The following is a 12,344-nucleotide window of genomic DNA, read 5'->3' on the forward strand; positions in this document are numbered from 1 at the left end:
GACTGTAAGTCATGTCAAGAAGTACTTTGTTCCACAAAGGCTCACTGTCTAGGGAGTTGACTGGAAAAGTAAGCTTATTCCCTTGGGCAGGGTCCCTATAGGGAGCGTCCCACACCCTGCTATCAGGTCTATTCCTGGTGCCATTCAAATACAATTTGCAAGCCGCAATGCTCTGGAAATGTCAAGAGCTAACAGAAATGTACCAAGAAGTGCATACCACAGCAAAGGGAGAGGATGGCACAGAGACCCATGCTATGCGTTAAGTGGCATGGGAAGGCCACCTCGAGCACAGGGGTCAGTCACCTCTTTCACAAACAAGGCAAATGGTCAATGCTCTCAGCTCTGTGGCTCCTAAGCCCTGCAGCTGCAGCCAGAAGCAGCACTGAACAGGATGTAAATGCTGAGTATGGCAATGTCAATAACACTTTATTTACAAAACCAAATTGGTGGTGGGGGTGGTGGTGGTGGTGGTGGCGGACTGGTTCATTTCAAAGCATGCTGGAGTCGCATGGCCACTGAGCATCGGGAAACACAGAAAGGAATGCGACCGGACACAGGGCTCCCAACACACTAGACGTTGACCTTTGGCACCGGAACGGGGTCCCTGAAGGTAAGTCAGGACAGTCAGATAAGGTAAGTACATTTTATTACAAGGAAATGGGACAAGATAAATCTTCTCTTCATCTTGCTATGCTTAAGCATCTTTTAAAGGTGCAGGGAATTCATGTCTCTCAGTCTGGTTTAGGAAAGTGTTTAGAGACAGCAAGAGAGTACACTCCTTGGTTCCCTGTCGAGGGTTCCAGGGATTCTGATATCTGGGTCAAAGTGAAAGCTAAGGTGGAAAAGGCTGTCAGGCAGGGCAAAAAGATTCCAATTTCTGGTCTCTTTGAGCTGTGATTTTTACTGTGTTCAAGGCCATGAATGCAGACAGGGCAATAAGGAATACAGAACAAGAAGCTACAGCTTCAGTAAGACAAAAGTGAAAGTAAAAGTTTTGAGCTCTGCACCACTGCCTGAAGCAGTTTTTTCTAAGTCATTTCTGGAGGATGACATATTAACCATTAGATTCAGACGACGATGATGACGAATTCACCTGCTTTTTCTTTTCCTATAATTAGGCCAGCATCGATTCAAGGTGTGGCCCAACCGACTTATTATAAAGGATGATAGTGGTTGGTTGAAAAAGGTAGTAGCTTTCTATGAACCATATATTAAGTTTTTATGTATATTAAAATTAACATTGGAAAGAACAGTGGTAGGAGAGGAAGCTGGAGGACAACTGCTGCAAATGCTTGCTTTTGAAAATGCTAATGAAGAATACAGGAGAGCATTATTACCTATAAAGGAGGCTGGGGATATTAATGCTTATATGAAGGCATGGTAGGATATCTTTTCTGAAAATGGAAAGATGGATAGTTGGCACGTATTGATCCAGATAGAGTTATTAAATTATATGTTTAAATAATCTTGAATATCCTACAGGCACTTTCACTCAGGATGAGTTGCCTTTAGAATGGATATATATTAAATATAACTTTAACCAAACATTAACAACATATGAGGGACAAATTTCTTTAATTATTCAGCAAGGCATACAAAGACCTGTTACACTGTGAGGATATGATTGTGCTGCTATTATTTTCCAATTAAGCAAAGATAAAGTGGAATATTTAATGCAGACATCTGAGGTTTTTCAATTATCTATGATTTCTTACACTGGAAATACTGGATTTTATTTTCCCCATAGTAAATTGTGGGATTGCTTTAGAAAACAAAAAGAAATTTGATAAATACACTAATTTCCGTTAATCCATTACCATCTGCCATTACTGTGTTTACAGATGGCTCCAAGACCAAAGATCTAAGACAGATGGCTTATTGGACCAAAGATAAATTTTGGGGACAAGAATCTTCTTTTGGGTCAGTACAGCAAAATGAAGTATTAGCAGTAATTAATGTATTGCCGGATTTTACTCATGATGTAAAAATATTATAGCCGAGTCAGCTTATGTTGTAGGAGTAGTACAGAATATTGCAACTGCTGTTGTTTCTACATCTAAGCTTATATTAACTGTTATTCTCACATATTAAAGGACTATTACTATTATGAAACTCTAGAACATTCATTGCACATATTAGATCACATTCAAAAATGCCAGGATCTTTAACACTTGGCAATCCTATGGTAGATCAATTAGTGGAATTTGCTACCCCAGAAGAAAACAGTTACAATCATGCCAATGTTGGATATTTCCATATTAAATGTAAGATTCCCTATTCTGAAGCCAAACAAATTATTGCTAATTGTCCTATGTGTCAGTCTTCACGTATAAAATGTATTCCATCTCAAATTAATCCCAGAAGGATGCAACTTAATACATCGTGTCAGATCGATATAACCCATATTTCTGAGTTTGGTCGCCTTTCACATATAGATGTAAGCATAGATAATTTTTCAAAATTTGTGTGGGCTACACCATTGCCAGGAGTACGCACTGCTCATGTTATACAGCATCTATTGGAAACTTCTGCTGTTATGGGACTGCCCTCTAAAATTAAAACTGATAATGGACCAAAATATATATATTTCTTATCAACTTAAACAACTTTGTCAACGATATCATATTGTACATATTACTGGTATAGAATACAATCCCCAAGGTAAAATTTTGTTGAAAGAGTTCACCATACCCTGAAATGACAAATTATAAAATTGAAAAGGAAGAAAAGAGATGACCTTACACAGCCTGAATGGAGTTTGCAGACCAGTCACAGAGATATATTGGCACAAGCATTATATGTTATTAATTTTCTTTATTTACCACAAGGTGAAGTTATATCAAGAGCAGATAGACACTTTGTTAACTTTCCCCAAAAGGCATGGAACAGACAGTATGGATAAAAATTGACAGAGATGCTGAATGGCAGGAAGGGACATCATTGTATATAGGGGAGAGGGTTTTGTCTCATTACAGGATGGGAGACAATTCTGGTTACCCGGGAGATGGATCCAAGCACAGAATAATAAGAACTGCTCCCTACCCTCAAAGGAATCCAGTTAAACCAGCTACATTTTCTCCTGATGGATGTTCTCAGGAGATGAGGAGGTGTCCTCCATTACTGAGGCCCTGGTTTCTCTTAGTGTCCACAAACAACAATGGATAAGGATCCGTGCAGTGACAACCCTATTACCTATGTGGGGTCAGGTGAAGCGATTAAGCACTGAAAGGAAAAAATGTTGTCTCCTTCAGGAAAGCCCTTTACTGCTGAGCACTTATTCTTAGCAATGTGTGCTTTACTCACGGTTTCTTCTGCTGCGTCCAATGTGAGTTATCAGGCTTATATTCCTTATCCGCCTTTATTTCAACCTGCTACTTGGGGGGAAACAGATGAGATTTTATACATCACCCCAAGCATTTTATCATCTCTTTGGAGTAATTTAACTTTTTGAATAGACGTGATGGAGCTTTGTATAATTTTCCTTATGCTGGATTAATGATGCCTTTGTGTTTAGGACAGAGATCATGCCCACAAATGGGTTATCAAAATTTACTATTCCCAGGAATAAATGTTACAGGCTCCAGGATTGTCAGCTTGGTCTATAACCAAAATTGGAATAGCATTACGTTTGTTAGCGAGCCAGTATATCCTATTTGTGATCAATTTACTTATATAGGCTTAAAATATCACACATGCATTTGGAAAAATGCCCTGGCATGTTTTGTAAATTATTCAAGATAAATAGATAAATTGGGGTGTTTATGGACAATTTATTAATACATGTTCAAAATGGAATGTTACCACTTGTGATTTGTCAAATGTTACCAGGATGAACGGAGAGAAGAATGAACTTCTTAATGGATCCTTGCTGAGGGAATGAGGACATGGTGGCATTGCTGATAATCGACTGGCCTCTGTGGAAGATCCTACTGCGTTCCAAGCTCATTTGTGGAAGACTGCCGCTGCATTAAAAGATGTTGTGATTGCTAATGGAAGCTTTTCTGGGCCTGCTCAATCTGCCTCTCAGTATAATTTTATGATATTTAAGAAAGAAAAGCTTACTACTTGTATTCCTATGCCATATTTGTTTTTAATAGGTAGATTTAATTTTAATAATGGATTTCCTTATATTAACTGTCATTTGTATTCATGTATTAATTTATCTGTTCAGTTTACTATGAATCAAGATTCTATTAATATATGCAGCAAAAATATATGTATGGATGCCTGTTAATTTGGGACGTCATTGGTCTCAAGATCCTCTTAATCATGTGATTATTGTTTTTTTTTAATATCTGCTGAAGAGAAGTAAAGGAATTATTGGAGTCATTGTAGCTACTATTTTAAGCCTTATTTCTGTTGCTACTTCGTCAGCCATTTCCAGCATAGCATTAAAAACATCTATGGAGACAAAGCATTTTGTTGAAGACTGGCATAAAGATTCACATGAGTTATGGATAAAGCAAACTAAAATTGATACTAGACTTCAACATCAAGTAGATGTTTCAAAACAAACAGTAGAATGGTTGGGTCGAAAGATGTTACCTGGTGAAAAATATGAGGGTTTAAGATATGATTGAAATCCTACTACTTTTGTGTTAATGAATATATGGATAATGATACAGAACATGATTGGAAGTTAATTCAAGCCTATTTAGAAGGTAATGAAAGTGCTACAAAAGTAATTAATGCCTTGAAATATGATGTTCGAATATCTTTTGGTAAATAGCTAGAAGATACTACCCCTATGGAAATAGCGAAATTCTTGGGTGATCAATTGACAGGATTAGATCCCAAGGCTTGGCTTCAAAGGATTTTCCATAGCTTGGGAGGAGCTAGTTTTGCCATAATCTTATGTACATTATGTATTATGTTGCTTTATTTTTACATGATTAAACACCTCCAAGGACATGTAGCTATGTCATGGAAAGTATTACTTTTAAAAAAAAAGAAAAAAGAAGGAATTGTTAAGACATAGAGATGCAGCTCCCAGGCAGGGTCAAGAAAGGCCTGGTGACAGATTCACGTAGGGGCTGGAATTCCACCCTGGAGAACAAAATGTTTTTCTCACTTGGCCTTAAGCTATCTTCTGCTGTGTCCTGTTTCTGTGGAAGTGGTTCTAACGCTCTCTCAGTAATGGTGAGTATATTTTGATTATAATAAGAGAGGTGATTTGTTATATGAATATTTTGAGAAGAAGCCTTTATTTTTTTCGTATTTCTTTGTTTAGTCTTCCCTCAGTTGTTCCTTGTATCCTGGGAATAATGATCTTATGGAATCTTGACAAAATGAAAATTGTACTTATTCATATTCCTAGCTTTATAAGGATTAATAAAGCTTGCAACTGTGTGCAGTTGCTTCTGCCTTTGCTCTGCACCCCCTGTGTCCTGGGGGTATGCGACCGTACCCAGGGCCCCAGCTCACTAGACATTGACAATGGGTCACCCCACAAAACACAGAAGCATCTACCTTAGTCAAAAATGGATATTTTATTGAATGCATACACTAATACTGATCGATCACATCCATAACTAAGATATTAGGGGCATATCAATGGCCCAAAATACATCCCTCTAAACTTATAAAGCAAAGGAAGAAAGAATGAAAGAAAGAAAGAAAGAGATAAAGAGAGAAAAAAGAAAGGGAAAAAACACAAAAAAACTTAAGCTTCTCATATGACGTTCGCAGGAAGTATTGTCTGGTGTTCAGTTCTGATTAGACATTTTAGATAGGACAGTGCATAGTGACCCTTAATGGGATTGCCCCTATATAAAGCTTTTTGCAATATTGGAATTTTAACAAACCTCATCCAGAACATACAGAAGAGGCAAGGATGTCATCACCATGTCCTTGCTCTCTATCAGTTTATTTATCTGTGTCCCTGATTGTCAGGCATAGAACAGCAACAATCTGAAATAGCTGGTAGACATGGGAAAACGTGGCTAAAACTATAGTTGTGGGTTACACACCTCAACTGTCAAAGGCTAATGCTGTCCTCACAGTCCTTGGAGGTCACTCTTGTAAGTCTATCTAGTGGAAAGTGGAAGCAGGTTTATCTGAGCTCAAAGTGAACCTGGTCAGCCAGGGAGAGGGCAACATGTGATACTTGAGACCCTGTCTAAAACCAGCACAGAAACCCACACTTCATTCAAAGCATCATCTACGAATTCTTTATTATTTACCATTCTCTTCCTACCAGTCTTTCAGTCTGGAATGGTAGAAAAGAACTGAAAATGATCTTTCTATTCTGAGGACCTTGATCTCTCTTTCCTTAGGTCCACATTAAAAATGCACACAAACAGGTATCACCATCTGAATATCTTAGTATCATCTACTCAGTATATCTAGCCTAATACTGTGCTATGACAATCTCAAGCTTCCTTGAGTTTCGCTGACCTAGCAAGAAGTGTGATGTACTGAGCCCAATCCCAGGGATCCTTTCAAGGGGTTAGAATAAAGCCATCAGAGATGCTCCACTTCTTTGTCCTTAAATTAAATCAAGCTGACACAATGTGAACCTGGTGGATTATTTAGCCATGCATCTTTCTCCCAACCCCAAGTTTCTGAGTTCATTCCATGGCAGAATTCATGCCCCATCATCCTAGATATTGTTTAGTGGTATGTAATTATTATTATAAAGCTATGTATTAAATTTTGTCATTATGTAAATTTTTGTGGTTTTCACAGTCTTCTTTGATTAACTGTCCTAGTTTTGTAAATTTATCCCCTGTGTTCTCTGGTATTTTATCCTTCCCTCAAACTAAAGTATTCCTTTTAGGATCCTCTACAGAGCTGTCTTACTGGTTATACATATTTTGTTAAATTTATTTTTAGTGTGGATTAGTCAGCACAGTAGCTGGGCAGCTGCCTGCCCTCCATGGTATCAGATCTACTTTCCAAACAATAATGCTCAACTCTTACTGACTGTGTTGTATCTTGGCTGCTCTTTGTTCCACTTGGACAGCCCTCAGGACCAGGCACTCCTCTCCCTTAACCATGGCTGCTGTCCTCTTCCTCTCTTCTCTCCATCACACATGTTCTTCCTTTATTCTCTGGCTGCTTCTTCTTCCTTCTTCCCTCCTCATGATCCTCTCTAGCAAAGCCCTCAAAGCTCAGCTTCCCCATCTCTCTGCTGTGCAGCTGTTGACTGTTGGCTTCTTTATAATCACAATTATCTGGGAACAGGGTCAGTTTTATTGGGGTTAGCCAGTCTTGAGTTCTCCAAATTAGAATTAAAATAGAAGCAGAATTAGGCCAATACACTACAGGGAATTCTTTTGTTTTGTTTTGTTTTAATTTTTCTTTTACCTTTTTACTATTTATTTTATTTTTGGCTATTTTATTAATTTGCTATTTTATTTACTTATATTTCAACTGTGGCCCCCTTTCAAGTATCCCCTCATCAAGCCTTACTTCCCATTTCTGTTCGGCTTTGCCTATATGACAGTGCTCCCCCAACCACACATATCCATTTCCACCTCACACCTCTAGGATCCCAATTTGGTGGGCAACAGGTTTCACAAGAGCCAAGGGCCTACCAGCACATTAAAGCGAGGTAAGTCAATCAATCCTCTTCTACACAGGGACCTAGAACCATAGACCCATTCTTGTATATACTTTGCTGGCAAAAGTGGTCCCTAGGAGCTGGGGAATTGGTGACAGACGGACTAGTTAAATATTAAAGACCAATGATTGCTGCTTTCGTTTCTTTTTCTGATTGTGGGTGAAATTATGTTTGTGTGCTTGTCTTTTTTTCTTTTTGAAATTATTGCGAAGTGAATAATTTCTTACTTTTTGGGGGTATAGTTTAGCTCATTATCTTTGAGTTTTCCTCCTATTATCATCTATTATGCTGTCTTAGAGAAAAATATTGTTTAAATTTGGATTTCTCATGAAATATCTTGGTTTCTCCATCATGATGATTGAGAATTATGCTGGGTATAGGATCCTGGGTCTGCATTACATCTGTCTAGGATTTCCTGGCTTTTGGAGTCTCTATTGACAAGTCTGGTGTAGAGACCCTGAAGGGACAGACCAGATAAACAGTTCTCTGCACCCAAATCCCGTGGGAGGGAGAGATAAACCAACAGAGAAGCAGACACGCCTGGGAAACCAGAAGAGACTGCACTCTGCACACATCTCTGACGCCAGAGGAAAACACCAAACGCCATCTGGAACCCTGGTGCACAGAGGCTCCTGGAAAAGACGGCGCAGATCTTCCTGGTTGCTGCTGCCGCAGAGAGCTCGTAGGGAGCACCACATGAGCGAACTTGAGCCTCGGGATCACAGGTAAGACCAACTTTTCTGCTGCAACTGACCTGCCTGGTGAACTCAAGACACAGGCCCACAGGAACAGCTGAAGACCTGTAGATAGGAAAAACTACACACCCGAAAGCAGAACACTCTGTCCCCATAACTGGCTGAAAGAAAACAGGAAAACAGGTCTACAGCACTCCTGACACACAGGCTTATAGGACAGTCTAGCCACTGTCAGAAATAGCAGAACAAAGTAACACTAGAGATAATCTGATGGCGAGAGGCAAGCGCAGGAACCCAAGCAACAGAAACCAAGACTACATGGCATCATCGGAGCCCAATTCTCCCACCAAAGCAAACACGGAATATCCAAACACACCAGAAAAGCAAGATCTAGTTTCAAAATCATATTTGATCATGATGCTGGAGGACTTCAAGAAAGACGTGAAGAACTCCCTTAGAGAATAAGTAGAAGCCTACAGAGAGGAATCGCAAAAATCTCTGAAAGAATTCCAGGAAATCATAAATAAACAAGTAGAAACCCATAGAGAGGAGTCACAAAAATCCCTGAAAGAATTCCAGGAAAACACAATCAAACAGTTGAAGGAATTAAAAATGGAAATAGAAGCGATCAAGAAAGAACACATGGAAACAACCCTGGATATAGAAAACCAAAAAAAGAGACAAGGAGCTGTAGATACGAGCTTCACCAACAGAATACAAGAGATGGAAGAGAGAATCTCAGGAGCAGAAGATTCCATAGAAATCATCGACTCAACTGTCAAAGATAATGTAAAGTGGAAAAAGCTACTGGTCCAAAACATACAGGAAATCCAGGACTCAATGAGAAGATCAAACCTAAGGATAATAGGTATAGAAGAGAGTGAAGACTCCCAGCTCAAAGGACCAGTAAATATCTTCAACAAAATCATAGAAGAAAACTTCCCTAACCTAAAAAACGAGATACCCATAGGCATTCAAGAAGCCTACAGAACTCCAAATAGATTGGACCAGAAAAGAAACACCTCCCGTCACGTAATAGTCAAAACACCAAACGCACAAAATAAAGAATATTAAAAGCAGTAAGGGAAAAAGGTCAAGTAACATATAAAAACAGACCTATCAGAATTACACCAGACTTTTCGCCAGAAACTATGAAAGCCAGAAGATCCTGGACAGATGTCATACAGACCCTAAGAGAACACAAATGCCAGCCCAGGTTACTATATCCTGCAAAACTCCCAATTAACATAGATGGAGAAACCAAGATATTCCATGACAAAACCAAATTTACGCAATATCTTTCTACAAATCCAGCACTACAAAGGATAATAAATGGTAAAGCCCAACATAAGGAGGCAAGCTATACCCTAGAAGAAGCAAGAAACTAATCGTCTTGGCAACAAAACAAAGAGAAGAAAAGCACACAAACATAACCGCACATCCAAATATGAATATAACAGGAAGCATAATCACTATTCCTGAATATCTCTCAACATCAATGGCCTCAACTCCCCAATAAGGAGACATAGATTAACAAACTGGATACGCAACGAGGACCCTTCATTCTTCTGCCTACAGGAAACACACCTCAGAGACAAAGACAGACACTACCTCAGAGTGAAAGGCTGGAAAACAACTTTCCAAGCAAATAGTCAGAAGAAGCAAGCTGGAGTAGCCATTCTAATATCAAATAAAATCAATTTTCAACTAAAATTCATCAAAAAAGATAAGGAAGGACACTTCATATTCATCAAAGGAAAAATCCACCAAGATGAACTCTCAATCCTAAATATCTATGCCCCAAATACAAGGGCACCTACATACGTAAAAGAAACCTTACTAAAGCTCAAAACACACATTGCACCTCACACAATAATAGTGGGAGATCTCAACACCCCACTCTCATCAATGGACAGATCATGGAAACAGAAATTAAACAGTGATGTCGACAGACTAAGAGAAGTCATGAGCCAAATGGACTTAACGGATATTTATAGAACATTCTATCCTAAAGCAAGGATATACCTTCTTCTCAGCTCCTCATGGTACTTTCTCCAAAATTGACAATATAATTGGTCAAAAAACGGGCCTCAACAGGTACAGAAAGATAGAAATAATCCCATGCGTGCTATCGGACCACCACGGCCTAAAACTGGTCTTCAATAAAAATAAGGGAAGAATGCCCACATATACGTGGAAATTGAACAATGCTCTACTCAATGATAACCTGGTCAAGGAAGAAATAAAGAAAGAAATTAAAAACTTTTTAGAATTTAATGAAAATGAAGATACAACATACCCAAACTTATGGGACACAATGAAAGCTGTGCTAAGAGGAAAACTCATAGCGCTGAGTGCCTGCAGAAAGAAACAGGAAAGAGCATATGTCAGCAGCTTGACAGCACACCGAAAAGCTCTAGAACAAAAAGAAGCAAATATACCCAGGAGGAGTAGAAGGCAGGAAATAATCAAACTCAGAGCTGAAATCAACCAAGTAGAAACAAAAAGGACCATAGAAAGAATCAACAGAACCAAAAGTTGGTTCTTTGAGAAAATCAACAAGATAGATAAACCCTTAGCCAGACTAACGAGAGGACACAGAGAGTGCGTCCAAATTAACAAAATCAGAAATGAAAAGGGAGACATAACTACAGATTCAGAGGAAATTCAAAAAATCATCAGATCTTACTATAAAAACCTATATTCAACAAAATTTGAAAATCTTCAGGAAATGGACAATTTCCTAGACAGATACCAGGTATCGAAGTTAAATCAGGAACAGATAAGCCAGTTAAACAACCCCATAACTCCTAAGGAAATAGAAGCAGTCATTAAAGGTCTCCCAACCAAAAAGAGCCCAGGTCCAGACAGGTTTAGTGCAGAATTCTATCAAACCTTCATAGAAGAACTCATACCAATATTATCCAAACTATTCCACAAAATTGAAACAGATGGAGCCCTACCGAATTCTTTCTACGAAGCCACAATTACTCTTATACCTAAACCACACAAAGACCCAACAAAGAAAGAGAACTTCAGACCAATTTCCCTTATGAATATCGACGCAAAAATACTCAATAAAATTCTGGCAAACCGAATCCAAGAGCACATCAAAACAATCATCCACCATGATCAAGTAGGCTTCATCCCAGGCATGCAGGGATGGTTTAATATACGGAAAACCATCAACGTGATCCATTATATAAACAAACTGAAAGAACAAAACCACATGATCATTTCATTAGATGCTGAGAAAGCATTTGACAAAATTCAACACCCCTTCATGATAAAAGTCCTGGAAAGAATAGGAATTCAAGGCCCATACCTAAACATAGTAAAAGCCATATACAGCAAACCAGTTGCTAACATTAAACTAAATGGAGAGAAACTTGAAGCAATCCCACTAAAATCAGGGACTAGACAAGGCTGCCCACTCTCTCCCTACTTATTCAATATAGTTCTTGAAGTTCTAGCCAGAGCAATCAGGCAACAAAAGGAGGTCAAGGGGATACAGATCGGAAAAGAAGAAGTCAAAATATCACTATTTGCAGATGATATGATAGTATATTTATGTGATCCCAAAAGTTCCACCAGAGAACTACTAAAGCTGATAAACAACTTCAGCAAAGTGGCTGGGTATAAAATTAACTCAAATAAATCAGTAGCCTTCCTCTACACAAAAGAGAAACAAGCCGAGAAAGAAATTAGGGAAACGACACCCTTCATAATAGACCCAAATAATATAAAGTACCTCGGTGTGACTTTAACCAAGCAAGTAAAAGATTTGTACAATAAGAACTTTAAGACTCTGAAGAAAGAAATTGAAGAAATCCTCAGAAGATGGAAAGATCTCCCATGCTCATGGATTGGCAGGATTAATATAGTAAAAATGGCCATTTTACCAAAAGCGATCTACAGATTCAATGCAATCCCCATCAAAAATACCAATCCAATTCTTCAAAGAGTTAGACAGAACAATTTGCAAATTCATCTGGAATAACAAAAAACCCAGGATAGCTAAAACTATCCTCAACAATAAAAGGACTTCAGGGGGAATCACTATCCCTGAACTCAAGCAGTATTAC

General features: G+C 38.6%; 1 long non-coding RNA gene across 3 annotated transcripts; it reads left to right on the forward strand.

Moving 5' to 3' along the window:
- Positions 1-485: 485 nt before the first annotated feature.
- LOC147997895 (uncharacterized) lies at positions 486-5,349 on the forward strand. 3 transcript variants are annotated; one of them, XR_015647517.1, is made up of 5 exons: positions 486-610; positions 1,119-1,186; positions 1,842-1,920; positions 3,252-3,325; positions 3,829-5,348. It is a non-coding gene; the product is annotated as an uncharacterized LOC147997895 (long non-coding RNA). The 3 variants fall into 3 exon arrangements; XR_015647516.1 differs by lacking the exon at positions 3,252-3,325 and having other exon boundaries at positions 3,829-5,349; XR_015647518.1 differs by lacking the exons at positions 1,119-1,186; positions 3,252-3,325.
- Positions 5,350-12,344: the final 6,995 nt, after the last annotated feature.

The sequence above is a fragment of the Rattus norvegicus genome, unplaced genomic scaffold, assembly GCF_021556685.1.
Source record: "Rattus norvegicus strain SHRSP/BbbUtx unplaced genomic scaffold, alternate assembly SHRSP_T2T haplotype2-0000026, whole genome shotgun sequence".
NCBI lineage: Eukaryota > Metazoa > Chordata > Mammalia > Rodentia > Muridae > Rattus > Rattus norvegicus.